A 15,494-nucleotide genomic window follows, 5' to 3' on the forward strand; every position below is an offset into this window, starting at 1 on the left:
AATCCTTGTGTAGTGCTCAGATCCCAAATCTGTGTGACAACTGAAAGTGGATTAATAGCCAGTGAACAGCCTCCTGTAGGCAAGCTCAAAGGTTTCAGAAATGCCACTTGCCCCAAGATTTCCAATCAAATATTTTAGACCTGAGTTTGGGATGAATTTCATTCCTGTGCTAATTGATGCACACTCCTTGCACCTCATCCAAATGAATTTGGACTGGGGCAGATTTGCAGGCAACCTGGATTGGGACGGAGCACATGGACAAGAGGAAAATGTTGACGCATGACCTGGCCTGATGCTTTTGGTGGGGGGTGATCCAAAGAAGAGTATTGATTAAGCTCACCCTGCCCCTAAAACACACTCCTTCTGGTGCAATCTCAGCATCCCTATAGGTTTAGAGTATAGGAATAGCTGGCTGTGTAGAGGCTGAGTAGGCTTTTATTGCCTGTTAACCAGATTGGCACAAGGTGATAGGATTTTGGCCTACTCTCCACAGTCAACAAGGACCGTGTGGGGGGAAAGTACAAAACTAGGTGAGCACTTTGACACATCTTTAAGGTGATGAAGATTTCCTTAGACTCACCACACTGGGCTGAGAGACACTCAGGGCAGAATATGAGGCCAATCTGTCTCACCCACCTAGTATTGCAGGGCCCAGGGGAGGGCAAGTGACTCAGGAAGAACTTCCCCAACACCTGAAGAGGAGTAGCCAGCCCAGTGGGGAGCAGGTAGTTATTACACTAGCTCCCATTCCTGGCCAGTTATGGCTCATCCTAATACATGGTAAAGCAAGTCCTGCATTACTAATCTCATGGATGGCATTCTTATTGTTGCAGATCCTTTTATGTTAAAGTTAAATGAAGTTAAAACAACAAAGAGTCTTGTGGCACCTTAAAGAGTAATTTATTCTGGCATAAGCTTTTGTGGACATAGTCCATTTCATCAGATGCAACTTAAATAAAGTTGTGACCCTAGTTAACCCAATGACACATGTCTCATCTCATTATTCTAGCTATACTTGCAATGCTCTTATGGTCTTCCCCTATCTCCCACCCTGTATTAAAGTCCTGTAAAAAAGACTTTTCCTGAATTCATCTCATCATTCATATTGCATTGAAACACACACAGACAGGTTTTGTTCCAAAGCACACGCACATACCATTTTAGAAAGAACATATGACGATAAAGGAAAAGTGAATTATGGTCCAGGTTCAACCCCATTCCATGCTGCTGCTGGCTGCCACATATTTGAGGACCCTCGCAGATCTGACTCATACACTGAGTCATACCCACTCTATATAGCTAGCCACGTGTGCTTCTGTGCACCACCTGCCGCCATGCATTATTAGCAAAGAAGCAATCAAGCAGACAGCCACGCAGGAAGCAAGCTCCCTTTTATGCACTCATAGTGGAGCAAACTGTGAACCTCATACAGAGCAGATTCCAGGATCTTACATTTCTTCACAGTTGCACCTCTCCCAGCTGCTGCCTCATTTGCTAAAGAGAACAGCTAGAAACCATGTTCTGAGCTGCAGGGTGTTCAAAGGAACCCGGCGCTGGAAGCCACATTAAGTACAGTTTCCGCATTGGGCTCTCCAAGCAATCTGAAATAAATGTTGATCATTGTTATGCATTTAGCTTTAGCTTTGGTCAGGATGAGCAGGAGTCTGGAAAAGAGAAAATAACCTATCAGGAACCGTAAATGAAATGTGAAATGTCTGCCTAATAGTTGAGCTAGGAGTGGTGCCCTCATTCCCAAACCTTTCAAATGTTTTAGCAAATTAACTCATGTAAAATGGTTTCCAGTTAGTCAAAAGGTATGTGATACATCTTTGAGTGAAATCTTCCATATATAAATCCAAGTCCCCTTCACACCCCAGTGAACATCCACACCACATAAAGTCTGCACCCTATGAATTAAATGAATCCACCTAAGAACATAAGAAAAGCTTGCTGGAGCAAACAAAACATCCTATGTCCCACAGTGGCAACTAGATCCTTTCGGGAAGCCCACAAGTAGCTCACAAAGGCAATAGTTCCCCCAACAATTGACATTTAGAAGTAGGGCTGTGCACCATCTTGGGTCAAATTCCTGAATCTAAGCTAAGGAGAGTCAATGTGGTCTGCCTCAGCCCGAATCCAAGCTGGTACTGGGTCGGCTGAGGCACTCTGAGGCCAAAGCGGATTGGTAACGAAACCCTTGGAGTACCCTTGGGTTGATTCGGTGTGGTGGTGGTCCACTCCCCCAACTCCCCCATGTGGGAAAGCTGGTGTAAGGCTTGCCATGAGTCCATTGGATTCACTGGACTCAGCTCTTTATCCCTCCCTGCCCTCCTCTCCCTCCCCAGGACTTAACTTGTCAGGTGTCCTCCTCCCTGAGCGCTGAGCCATGAATTAAAGGTAAGATCACAGGGACTCTCTTTTTTTAATAGATCTATCACTGCAAACTACAACGGCCATAAAGGGCCATTTCCCCTAGATGTGAGTGGGAGAGTGAGCGGGAGCAAGTGGGGAGTCCAATGGCCTCCCTGTTGGCCTTGCTTCTGGCTTTTCTGGGTACCAAGCATGCGGAGGTCACCCAAGAACCTACAAGGGCTAGAATCTCACTTTGGCTTTGGTGCTGAAGCAAGGCAGCCAAGTCCTGCAGTGCCCCAAGTTGAATCAGGGCCATTTTGGAGGCTCCAATGTGAGTCTGCGGGGTATGCACAGCCCTATTTAGAAACACACTCTCTCTCCATGTTTTGTTACAAGCAGAGATGACAGAAGGCTTTGTGCTAGAGAAGACTTTAGGGAAGGGTTCATGAAAATAAAGAATTTCATTTCAGCAAGCCAAAGTATATACTACACAAAGGTGGGAAGCTGCAGGTTCACTAGCCCATCTGCTCTGGGAAAAGATTCCTTCATGATCCCAAATATGTCAATCAGTTGGATTCTTGGCATAAAGCACAAACCTATCCACTGACCATTCTCAAAAGAAAAGAAGTTGGCATTCGAAGCACATCTGGACATTTGAAGTTCAGCTGCCTTATACAGAGCCCATGTAGGTCAGTCCTGTTTACTTTGGAATGGCTAACTAGGTTCCTGGAAGAGGTCTTCTCCAGCCCACCTACCCAATGACCTTCAGCAGGAGGTGTCAGGGATCGACCTGGGACATTCTGCATGCAGGGCCATATGCTCCTCTACCAAACCCAGTCTCTTTTTCAGTGTTTGAAGAGTTTCAGAATCTGAAGCCTGTGTTTCCATGGCAATGCCTCTTAAGATACCTTTCCTATCATAGCGAAATTCTGCAGCACTCTAGGGCCTCTGCGAACAACTCCTAAAGCTGAAATGATCTCTGTGCTTAAATGATCTTTATCTTTTCGCAAAAAGTTTCTTGACTGAAGAGATCAATGGGAAAGCCCAGCATTGGCATGCCTAAAGAATGACTTTCTATAGTATACTCTGGAAGTGAACCACTGAAAGAGCCTTGTAATATTTATGACATGAGCACTTAATCTTCGTTGCTCGGTTTAGCCAATTGCTTCCCTTTAGTTATCAGTGAACTGTAAAAAAAATGTCAAGAGGTCATTGTCTTGATAACTACCAAGTTATGGTTCTGAGATGAGCTATTTAGAGACTTGGAGGAAGAGATACAGCCAGGCTTGTTCACAAGAGGTCATATGGTTTCACTAACTTGGGCTACATCTATACGGGCTCTATAACTCGCCTGAGCTGCTCACTTCCGTGTTGCTCGACACATGACGCAGCCATCCATTCGCCACTCTGCCAGTTTAAATCCCCCTAAAATGTGCATATTCGTAAACGGGGTTTACCGCGACTTTCCTGACTTATTGAGACTTTTATTAGTTTTAAATCGCATTGTGGTAATGTATCATGGGGGACTAAAATTGATTTTTAAAATATGGGCTTAGCTTGACATTTCCCACCTTCCCCAACATCATGGGCAGAACTTTGATGTAACAATTTCCTCTTCCTTTCTACTTTAATAAAACGATCACCTATCCCATCTCTGAAATTTAAATTATATCTTTATCAATCCGCTGGAACTGGGCTTTATTCCTTCCTATGAGTTTCACATAATTTACTTAAAAAAAAAAAAAAAAAGATTCACGCCCATGCCCCCCAAGGAGCAGCAAGGGCTTCCCCAGCTTGCTCGTTGCAGAACCCAGCTTCGCTTTTCTCTGTCCCACCCACCGCTGCTTTTGCACTTTGCTCGTGTGCGCGCTCCAGCTGCTACGTGATGTTTCCTCCCATGTAGTAAAAGTAGGGAAAGTTTAGGGTTGCAAAATTAAAGGAGAGAAGTCCAGGATGGAGTGAGTGAGTGAGTGAATGGGTGGAGAGGCGGTTGTGAACCAGCCACTCGGTGATCTCTCCTGCGGCGTCCCGGGAAGCAAGAGATGCCTTGCTTTGGGGGCGCCAAGCAGGACTGCACTGAATTTGTGCCTGGGCTCATCCTTCCTCCCCCCCCCCCCGTTTAAGCACCCGTGCTGGGTGCTTAAACGAATGCCTCGGAACAGGCAGGGGGGGCGGTGGGTGGAGGAGCTGAGACAAGGGCGGGCTGTCGTGGCTGCGGCAGTGCGATGTTCTTTCAGCAGAAGCGAATCAAGGAAAATGCAGGTTAAAAAATAATGAGATGCAATCCAGTGGTCATATAGATGAGGGCCAAGTTTCAACTTGTACTATTTCAGCACTGACCTTTGTCTTCAGCCTTTTTTTCTTTTAACCCTGTCTTCTTACATTCAAAGGACGTATTCCGATCATGGTCCCCCATCCTCCTCAATACATTTGTATAAAAGTGGAAATTAATAACCTGCTTCATAGTGGCTGCAATTCAGCCATATATATACACTTCTGAGGCCTATTGGTTTTAATGAGTGATGGGAATCAGTCGTATGTAACTCTACTATCAAAATCAATTTTATTAAAATGTTCTTTTTTTGGCATGGTTCATTATTATTATTATTATTATTATTATTATTATTATTTATTACATTTATATACCGCCCCATAGCCGAAGCTCTTTGGGGGGTTTACAAAAGTTTAAAACAGTGAACATTAAAAGAAATATACAAAATTTAAAACCATAAAAAGCATAATATACAAACAAAAGCAGACATCCATTTAAAAACAACCACTCTGGGGTCAGTGAAAAAACTCATGTCAACATTTCTATAGCACAGTTCAGTGTAACAGGAGCCTTGCAAACCATTCGATTCATCTTCCAAAAACATCTCACTCTAAAATATTGCAGCCTCCTGAATTGCTGTTATCCCTTTAAAACTGACTTTTTTTACTCTTTGGGGAAAATGCAAAAAATGGTGTTCCCAACTAAAATGGTGTTCCCAACCATTTGCGTCAAAACTAAATTGAAATGAATTTCTAACCCAACCCTAATCATATATAGAGATGAGCAAACTTAGGGATGATGGAGAGGAGCAAACTGACCAGGATAGATATTTAGCAACCCATTATTTTTATTATTATTATTTTGTAAAGTCCAAGCCTAAGATCCAAGATTTAGTCAGAGTAAACTTATGGCCACCCACAACTTAAAAATGGCAATCCTACTTATAGTCACTGTCTTTGGTGGCCCGATGTCTAGAAGCAAAGGCATATTCCAGAAAGAAACTACAGGTTGGATCTAGATCTAGTCAGAGTAAACCCATTGCAATTAATGGGAAATAAGTCAGTCATGACGAACTTAATTTCCATTGAATTAACTGGGTTTACTCTGGCTAAATCTGGATTTAGTAAATATCCAAATCTAATGAACATTGACAAATATATCTCTGTATGTTGAGCAAACAGAAGTGAATGCTGACAATTATGTTTAGGTTACTGTCAATACTCCCTAGTGTTTTTCTGGGTTTTCAGTTATTAACTAAATTTACCTACAGTTGTCAACATTTGCAATTTGGACATTCACTGTATCATTTAACAAATTTAAGGCATTTCTGACACAAATGTGATGTGGTACTATCGTATTAATATTACTGATAGAAGTATGACATCATGGTGCTATCATACTGAAATATGCAGTGATGTCACTGAGAGGACAGTGGCCAATTTTATTCCCCCACCCCAATCTCCATTGGCTCTAATGTGGTTCCTGTCTGTTCATAGATGCAGCATTTCCTAGGGGGCAGGATGCAGGCAGGACTACCCTCTTCCTACTAAAAAAGAATGACTAAGAATCTTCAAAACTCATATAAAGGACCTTATGCAAGGCCTCATATTGGGTCATCCCTTTTAAGTTGTTCATGTATCAGAGTTAAATCAAAGTTAAATTTGCCATCAAAACTATGCTCTAAGATTCCACGTACTACTGACTCACAGCTTGCTGCTCCCCAAGGGATGCTTATAATCTTTGTCGTGCTATAAATGATGATCATGCATTACTTAAAAGTGGATTATTTCTTGTGGAAATCAAACAGGGAGGTCAGAAAGATAAAAGGGGGGAGACAATGAGTAACCTTGGGGAAAATATTTTTGGCTGCAAGACAGCTTCTGACCTCTTTGCTAGTGTCAAAGAAAGTTGTTTTTCAAATTAACATTTTAGAGTTCTTCAGTTTAGTCATATGTGCATGGATCTTGGACATGGAAATACAAAGAAATGCTATCAAATATTTATCCTTATCTCCACTTACTTATTTATATGATAGCATCAGTATATGTATAGCACTTTACATAGTATAGAGATGTCCCAATTCTGAAATTAAAGTTGATCAAGAAAGTGAGATAAGCAGGGACAAAAGTTTCACATCACTAAGACAGTGATGACACAGCATATATCATTTTGAATAAGCAGGACGAACAGACTGGGTGATTGGAACATCTAACACATTCCATCCCAAAGTCCTGATGTAATAGTGTGCTAGTTATTATACCCTTGCCTTTGCTAATGAAAGTCAGTTTGAAGAAAACCATCTTCTAAATACAGTAGAGCAGAAAGGCAGGGACAGAGATCCATTGGTGGACCCTAGCCTGTTTATGATGAGTCATCTAGCACCCTCTGGTTGGTGGGATGCTTGCACAGAGGGCTGGGTTGGTTGAAATTGGTATGATCTAGCATGACACTTTTCATATTCTAAAGCATGACTGTATACTCAAGAGCACTTCACAGATTTTTTGTTCCTGTAGTGGCCCCTAAATGGTGGAATGCCCTCCCTAGAGGGTCCGCCTGGCACCTACTTTGTTGACTTTTCAGCACCAGGGATTTTAAACAGCTGTTTGCTTTCTTTTTAGTAAGTGCACGTGTGCATTTTAAATTTATATTCTCTGGTTTGAGCTTTTTCTCTTTTCAATGCTGAATTTTTGTTGTATGCTTTTAAAATAATACTTTTTAACGTGTTTTATTATTGGTTGTTATCACTGTTCCCACCCACCCAGCTTTTATTATGTATATAACCTGGCAGCTTTGGCTAAAGAGCAATTCATAAATTGAATTATTTTTATTTTTATTATTATTATTATTGTTATTAATGTTATTGCCTTAACTGTGAAGAGCTCCTAAGCATACCCTCGTACTTTGTAAAGATGGACATGGGGGGAGTCCAGTTTTTTAAAAGCAGAATTATGCAGGACTGAATTCAGTTCACCCCTTTAATGGAGTACATCCCATAGGTAAGGATGAAGTGAGAGACAGAGTTAATAAGGTAATGCAGAGAGGGATTTTGAAAGCACTTGAGAGAAGAACACTGAATGCAGAAAAGGGTGGGAAACCAGAGAGCATGACAATAGGGTGGGTAGAAGTACTTTTTCCTGCAAATGTCAAATATAGGTTCTGCTCAAGTAACTCTCTTCCTTCTCTTAATTGGCAAAGAGAGCATTACTCCTATAATGATGTACAATGAAACACTACTTGTAGACTGCAAACAAAACTAATACAGAGGAGTCTTCAGGAAGGGAAAGGGACTCGGTGCTTCCTTGGTTTTGACCACAAGCTTAAGATTCCTTCACACAAGTGCACTCACACTTGCAGAGCATCCAAACTTTTTCACTATAGCAGTTGAAGCTTCTTCTAGCCTAAGGTGACACTGAATTTCTCTTCATAATTAGTGTTATCAAAACAGAATAGGTGCAGTTACTGAAACAGGTGTTCTTTGGGGACATGAAGAGATTGTCTCATTCACCAGGATGTGCATACGCGCCTCTCTTGGATTAAAGAAAAGGGGACAAGAGAATCTGACCTCTCTGAGAATTTAAATCCCCTTCCTCGTCTTTAATATCAGCTTAGCCCTACTGGGCAGCAGTAAATCATATGCATGCTGCCAATCAGACTCATTAATATGTCCCACCAGGAGCTCCTGCTGTCTGACTTGGTTATCGGTTTTACTCCCCTCCCCCTGCAATCTCAGCAATATCTGGAGAAACGGCTAAGTGCCTGGGGCAATGTTTTAATCTCTTGGCCAAAAGACATGGTGCTGAATTCTTCCACTCAATCACACTAACCGACACTGAAATGTTACAAAGTTGCCAGGTGCAGCTCTGAAACGCAACATCTTTAAGGAGAGAAATAAAGCCTGTGTTGATGTGCACACTCAGTAGCTAGCTTGAAAGTTGGGAGGGTGGTAAGGAACTGCACTTGTCCAACAAATATAATGGGTGTATGTTGGGTGGAGGGATTTCTCTGAGAGTGAAACTTCAAATGTATAAATAGGAAGGTTATTTCTGAAAGTTCGTGGGGGGCGGGGAACCCAAAGGTTGTTTTCTAATTCTAAAAATTACATCAGGAGATCCTTAAGCTTGGGGAAAACCTGTCAGGCCTGCTGGAGAGCATCATGGGAGAACAAAATCTGTCGTAAATACTTTCTACATTGCTTTTTTTGATAAGCCAAGCTCATACATGCCCATTTAGTTCAATGGGGCTTGCTCCTGAAAGGCCATAGTTGCAGAGAAAGAGGATGGAGTCATGGAACCTGATTTAACACTTAAAGCAGAGCCGGTGCATGATATCAGGGTAAAGTAATAATGTTTGACTTGAATTCAAGTGGTATAGATTCAAATCTCACTTAAGACATGAACTCAGGGCAAAGCTACACATGAACTGATGAGTAAATCACTTTATCATATTTCATCCTGCTATTGATCTTGGGTGAGATGTCACTACCGCTTCCATCTTCCAGACTGGGTTGCTGAGGCCAAGAGACTTCAAGTTGATCAAGACCACCTATTGAAGGCCACAGGTTTTTAAAAATCATTTATTTTGCCCCTTGTGTGGAAGGCTGCTTATTTTGTTTATTTACAACAGGCATCTCCCAAACTGGATTGGGACCTTAGCATGAGGGTAGGAAGGGCTTTAACCCATTGCCTCCTGCTACAATTCCCAAGGTGATTCACTGAAAACTAGAAATGATTAACAATGATTGAGAAGATTGAAAAGGCCGTTAAAGAGCCTATATGATTTTCTCATTGGTGTATTGTTTGCCATTTCCTTTGGCCCCACATCTACATGAGAACATGTTGCTGTAAAATACAGGATGATTGGAAGCACTCCTGGCCCCAACACTAACTTTCTAAAAGACACCTGGAACAGCTTTACTGGGACCCCTGTTTATCCAGTAGATGAGGCTGTTTTGTCTCAATACTTAAGTCAAGCCAGATTCTAACTAGTGCTGGCAGTGGCACAGCAGAGAGGCACATGCCTTAGGTAGACCTACCTTTTAATCCAGGACAGAGGAGGGAAGATCCCATGATGTGATTATCGCGAGATCCCTCCTCTATTTACACATGAGGTGTGACGACCTCAGGTGGAGAGGCGTCGCACTCACCATTTTTTAAAAAAAGTCACAGGAGCGCTTGAGCGCCGAAACATTTTTTTTTTAAAAAAAAATACTTTAATTTCCCTGCTCCCCCCACCCTACCCCCGATGTGCGCAGCTCCCTGCTCCACGCAAAGAATCATGTAGAGCTGGGTCAACTAGCAGCAATGGGCCACATGTTCCGCAGAGACCACGGAAAAACCGGGCCCAAAGTGTAGGGCTCTATCCTGGGGCAAGGGAGGGATTATCCCTCCCTGATCCCCAGATCCCCTGTGCGTCATGTGGACGCACAGGGACGATACCGGGGTTCGCCCCGTGATAAAGCCCCATCTAGCTAAGGCCACAGGTTTGACACAGAAAGATGGAACTGGAATATACAGAGCTGCTGCTGCTGCAGTAGATTGCATCTAAAGATTAAGACTGCATTTGGGGATGTGTCAACTGATTAGGGCAATGCGAAAATAGCCAGAAGACATTGATAATAATTATGCTATATCAGCAAAAATCTTAAATTTCCTTCTCAAAACAAATCATATTAATCAAAATCAGATTTAAATTTTAAATGGAGTTGGCTTAATTTGCATAATTTGTTCCGATTGCAAAACCTGAGTTTCCTGCTCAAAGGATAGAATGTGCAATCTAAGTTGGAGATGAGGGAGAACATAGGCAGGGATGATCATCTGATATTCCTGTAGTAAGAAATAGTTGGCTAGGAGAATCCCCTCCCCCAGGTCTGAGACCAGTGTCCTTTGGAGGTAGGGGGAGAAAAGAAAAGAAAAGAAAAGGTATGTGCTCTTTTAATTAAAGAGAAATGAGCTATTCCAAGCTAGGCTGAAGCTGCCTGTGAACTCTGGGGGGTCCACACTTTCCCTTTGGGAATCCAATACTGGTTCAGCAGTTTTGCTGTCTGCTGTTAAGCTTCCTCTATGCTCTTTTTCTATATTCGTAAATAAAGTAGATAGCACAAACAGCTGTGCAGCAAACCATTTGTGAAGCAATTCAAATTCTGTGTGCGTTCTCCATTTATATGCAGAGAAAACTTGTCAATGCCAAGTGTTTAGGAAGCTGAGCCACCTGCAATTTCCTAGCTTCTTACTTGAGGTAGGGCTGATATTTATTTATTTATTTATTTAAAATATTTATATCCCGCCCTATATCACTAAGATCTCAGGGAGGCGTACAGATAAAAACATACAGTATAAAACAATAAATATACACAGTTAAAAATACCTTCTTGTTTTAGAGTCCAATGGTGCTAACTTCCATTCCATGCCCCCACATCTATAAGATCCATGCAATGCTATCCAGTGCCTGTCTACTCAGAAGTAGGTCCCCCTGAGTTTAATGGAACCTAGTCCTAGATAAGCATTTTTGCTTTCCTAAGTACTAATTATATAGATTCTCTTTAGAAGGAGGTGAGAAACAGGAGTCTTCCAAAGGGCTATGTCAATACAGCTCCACCTGCATCTCTGGGATTAAATTTACCAAAGCACATAATTTCAGTAGGCCCAGCATGCCCTGTTCCTCTGAAGTTGTGCACAGATGCAATTTCAAGGGACTCCAGAAAAATCTGACATTGCTACTACATGGGGGTGGGGGAGGGCAGTTTTTCCATTGATACTGACTTAGTATCCCATTCTGCTGTTTGCTGGTTTCCATTTTGCAGAAGCAACCTACTGGTGCCTGGGTTTTCTGGTATAGAGGGAGGGAGGAAGAGTAGAAAGATAGATTAGTAGAAAGGGGAAATTGCAGGGATTTGCCCAAAGAGAAGAGTGTCATCAAAATACTCTTAAAAGGTCATTTCGACCTACTAGGCATGTGCTACATTTCCTTGTATTTTGGAGCAGGAAAAGAACACTCAAGGTTGATGACTGGTGCTGGTGTGGCAGTGGTAGACCTTCATAATTTTAAGGTTGTTGCCGAGTCTCCTTCAGGTTAAATTACTGTTTAAGGAGGAAAAGGAGGGTTGGGGAGACAACTAGGGTGCCTCCAGCCACAGAGAGGCGCTTTTAAAATGTTCGTTGTGCAAAATCCTAAATAAATGAAACATTCCCTGACAGAAGTGATACATTTACAATTTAAGCAGGTTTACCAAGGGTCATCAGATGGTTTCTCAATGTTAATGCATATAAAGCAAGGGTTGGGGAAAACATGTCTCACAAACTTAATGGGGGTGGGGGCCTTTAAACTAAATCCAGGCAGGAGCAATGCCATGTACTAAGGACAGGATCATGACTGGAACATAGGAAGCTGCCTTTTACAGAGTCAGGCCATTGGTCCATCTAGCCCTGTATTGTCAACACTGACTGGCAGCAGCTTTCCAGAGTTTCAGGCAGGATTCTTTTCCTCACCCTACCTAGAGAAGCGGGGGATCAAACCTGACAACTTCTGCATGCAAATCATGTGCTCTATCACACTGAGCTATGGCCCTTCCACTGAGGTAGGGCACTGTACGGAAATCTCTCCCTGCCTCCCATCATGTATGGTAATGTTCAGGTCTCAGGACTCAACATTTTCTGAGAGACATGGGCAGCTGCTGAAATGCCCTTAGCCAATTGGGGGGAGGGGAAAGCCCCCATTTTGCAGATCACTCCATCAGCATTTTTCCATTCCTGCCCAGCACACAGCAGCAGAAGGTAGCAACAGTGAAGAGGTGAGAGAGAGGTTGGAAAAAGTCTTGGTGGGAGGGTCTGAGGAGTTGAATTTTGTGGGACTGGAATGTGTGTGTGTGTGTGTGTGTGAGAGAGAGAGAGAGAGAGAGAGAGAGGGAGGGAGGGAGGGAGGGAGAGGTGCCTGTGTGAATGGTGTGTGGATCTGTGTGAATGGTGTGTGCTAGAGCTTCATCCCACCAGCCAAATATTGTGCTGCTGCAGTGAAATCCACGCAAAAGACTCAAATGACGTCGGGGTTATAGTCTGCTTTCGCTGCGAAGAGCTCCGATTTTGGTGATTACATCCTGCTGTGCTTGTGGGTCTTTTCCCCTTTATAGTGGATTATAAAGGTGCAGGGAATGTCTGGTTCTTCCTAGCATGCAAAAGCACATCGCTGAAATTTCAAGTGTATTTTTTATCAATTTTCAATGCGCTGTACTGTGGGCGTGTTCTCAAGGGGTGGTATTGCTGACATAAGAGAGGGGTGTGATGTTCTTAAGGGCTGAGCCTTTCTCAGCAGTATGGGAAATGCACTTTGCAGTCGCTCAGAAACATTACAATAGTGACGTGTGTGTGTGTGTGTGTGTGAGTGAGTGAGTGAGTGAGAGAGAGAGAGAACTTAGGATCACATTTCCATGCCTTTGAACATCCGAAAGTGTGCATCTTCAATGGGATTTAATTTACTCAAAAGTAAATCCCATTGATTTCAACGTCTGTGCTTGGAGGGGAGAGAAACGGTGAAGGGTGGTGGAAAGATTTCCCCTCCTGGGAGTTTTTCCTAAGCAGGAGGGAGGGAGCCTCCAGGCAGGGTTAGGGGATTTACTTTACTCAAAAGTAAATCCCATTGATTTCTACTGCTAACATGATCTGCTGCCACTTGGTCTGTGCTTGGAGGGGAGAGAAACAGAGGGAAGCAGGGTGATGGTGGAAAGATTTCCCCTCTTTCTGCGCCCTATTCCAAAGCACAGACCAAGGGGCAGCATGTAGCAGTTGAAATCAATGGGAACGTAGAATTGCATTTTCATTCCTTTGAACATCCAAAGCTGTGCATCTTCAATGGGATTTACTTTACTCAAAAGTAAATCCCATTGATTTCAACTGCTAACGTGACATGCTGCCCCTTGGTCTGTGCTTAGAGGGGAGGGAAACGGTGAGCCTCGCTCCCTTAAACCCTTGGAATTTATAGTTTACCACTGCAAAGGACTATAGGAGCATTCTTCAAAGCAACACACTCTGGGGGGGAATCCGCACGTCGTTCCGAGATCACTTCTAAGCGACCCCAGTGCGGCGTGAAAGCGATCGTGTAACTGGCCTTTGGAAGAGCCGACGAAGAGACGTCCTTCCCGCCGCCGCCGCCACCCGCAGACCTCCTCGCCGGCTGGGACGGAGAGCTCTGGGGAAGAAGGCGGGGTGGAGAGCTTCTTCCGCTCTCAACCCCGCCTTCTTCAGCAGAGCTCTCCTCGCCAGTTGGCGAGGAGGTCTGTGGGTAGCGGCGGTGGCGGGAAGGACATCTCTTCATCGGCTCTTCCAAAGGCCAGTTACACGATCGCTTTCACGCCGCACTGGGGTCGCTTAGAAGCGATCTCGGAACGATGTGCAGATTCCCCCCAGGCTGGGCTGGTGGGATGCAGGGGAGTTAGAACTTAGAAGCAACCTCTCCCTTCCCTTTCGCTCCCAATTTTGATCCTAGACAAGGCTGGTCAGTTTCACCCAAATTTCCAGTCAGTTACCTACTTCCCTTTCAATTGGCCTGGAAACATCTTTTGAAACAGGCAAAGACTTGGAGCAGGGGGCAGTAATCAGCAAGAGTGAGACAGGGGGGTGGGGCGGTAATCAGACTTTCCTGGTTCCCTTACTCAAAAGTAAATCCCATTGATTGCATGCTACAAAGTCTCCAGGCAGGGTGAGGGGGACGGCAGTAGCCTGTGCAATGGAGGGGGAGTTGTCCAATTTCCAACAAGCAATAAACTATAGGGGGAGGTACAAATGAGATATGGGGGATGGGGATGTGCTTCCCAATGGGAAGAGGGGCAGAGGTGATGGCGAAAACAACAATGATCACAGCAACACACTACAGCAGAGGTGTAAAGAGGCTTGGTTCCTACAAGTGTACATACGTAAATGTAATACTATATAAGCGAAATGGGATAATCCAAGGGATAACCAGGAAAAAAAGTGAAGGTGGGATGAAGCTACTATATAGAGATATGTGTGATTGGGGTATCTGTCTTTGTATATTCAGGGATAAGAGATATTGAGAATACCTTAGTGGATGTGTATGTGTGTGCCAAATTGTGTGTGCCACATAGTTATAGGGCAGAAGTGCCCAAACTCTGACTTGGAAGTATATGGAGCTCTTGCAATTCAAGCATAGCTTAGACACTTCAAAGAGAGAAAAGTTAAAAGCTACATCATACATATTCCTTATCCCATTCCTTCACATTCAGGTATGCTCTCCATTGTCACCATGATGATTGTGGGTAGGTGATAGTGGTGGTGATGATTATGTGTGGATCCCCCCCTCTCTTTTACACACACACACACATTGCACTCATGATCTTAGATTTAATTTGCCTCAGTTTTTTTCCTTTCCGTGGTATGTGCTGTTGGAGGTACAAAAGACTACTCTGCCTCTGGTGATTGTGTCCTCCACCCCACCAGCATCTGTGGGTATCAACCACTGCTGGGTGGAGGCTCAATGTTAGCCCATAACCAATTTAATAGGGTGGCCAGCTCAATAAATGATGACTTTCCAGAAACTTTAAGGCCTCATCTACAGCAGGCAAGATATTGCACTATGAAAGTGGTATGAAAGTGGTACATAAAAGGCAGGAGCCACACTACTGCTTTATAGCAGTATTGAAGTGCACTGACAACTGTGGGGGCCCATTGACACATACCATGAACTGCTTTCATACTGCTATATTCTGCTTGGTGTGGCTCCTGCCTTTTATATACTGCTTTCATACCACTGTCATAGTGCAATATCCTGCATGGTATAGATGAGGCCCTAGTCTGCCAAAGATGGTAAACTGAATCAACCAGAAGGCTACAGGACATAGGCACTGTATCAAATAACAATAATT

This window comes from Elgaria multicarinata, chromosome 3 (assembly GCF_023053635.1).
Source record: "Elgaria multicarinata webbii isolate HBS135686 ecotype San Diego chromosome 3, rElgMul1.1.pri, whole genome shotgun sequence".
Taxonomy (NCBI): Eukaryota; Metazoa; Chordata; class Lepidosauria; order Squamata; family Anguidae; genus Elgaria; species Elgaria multicarinata.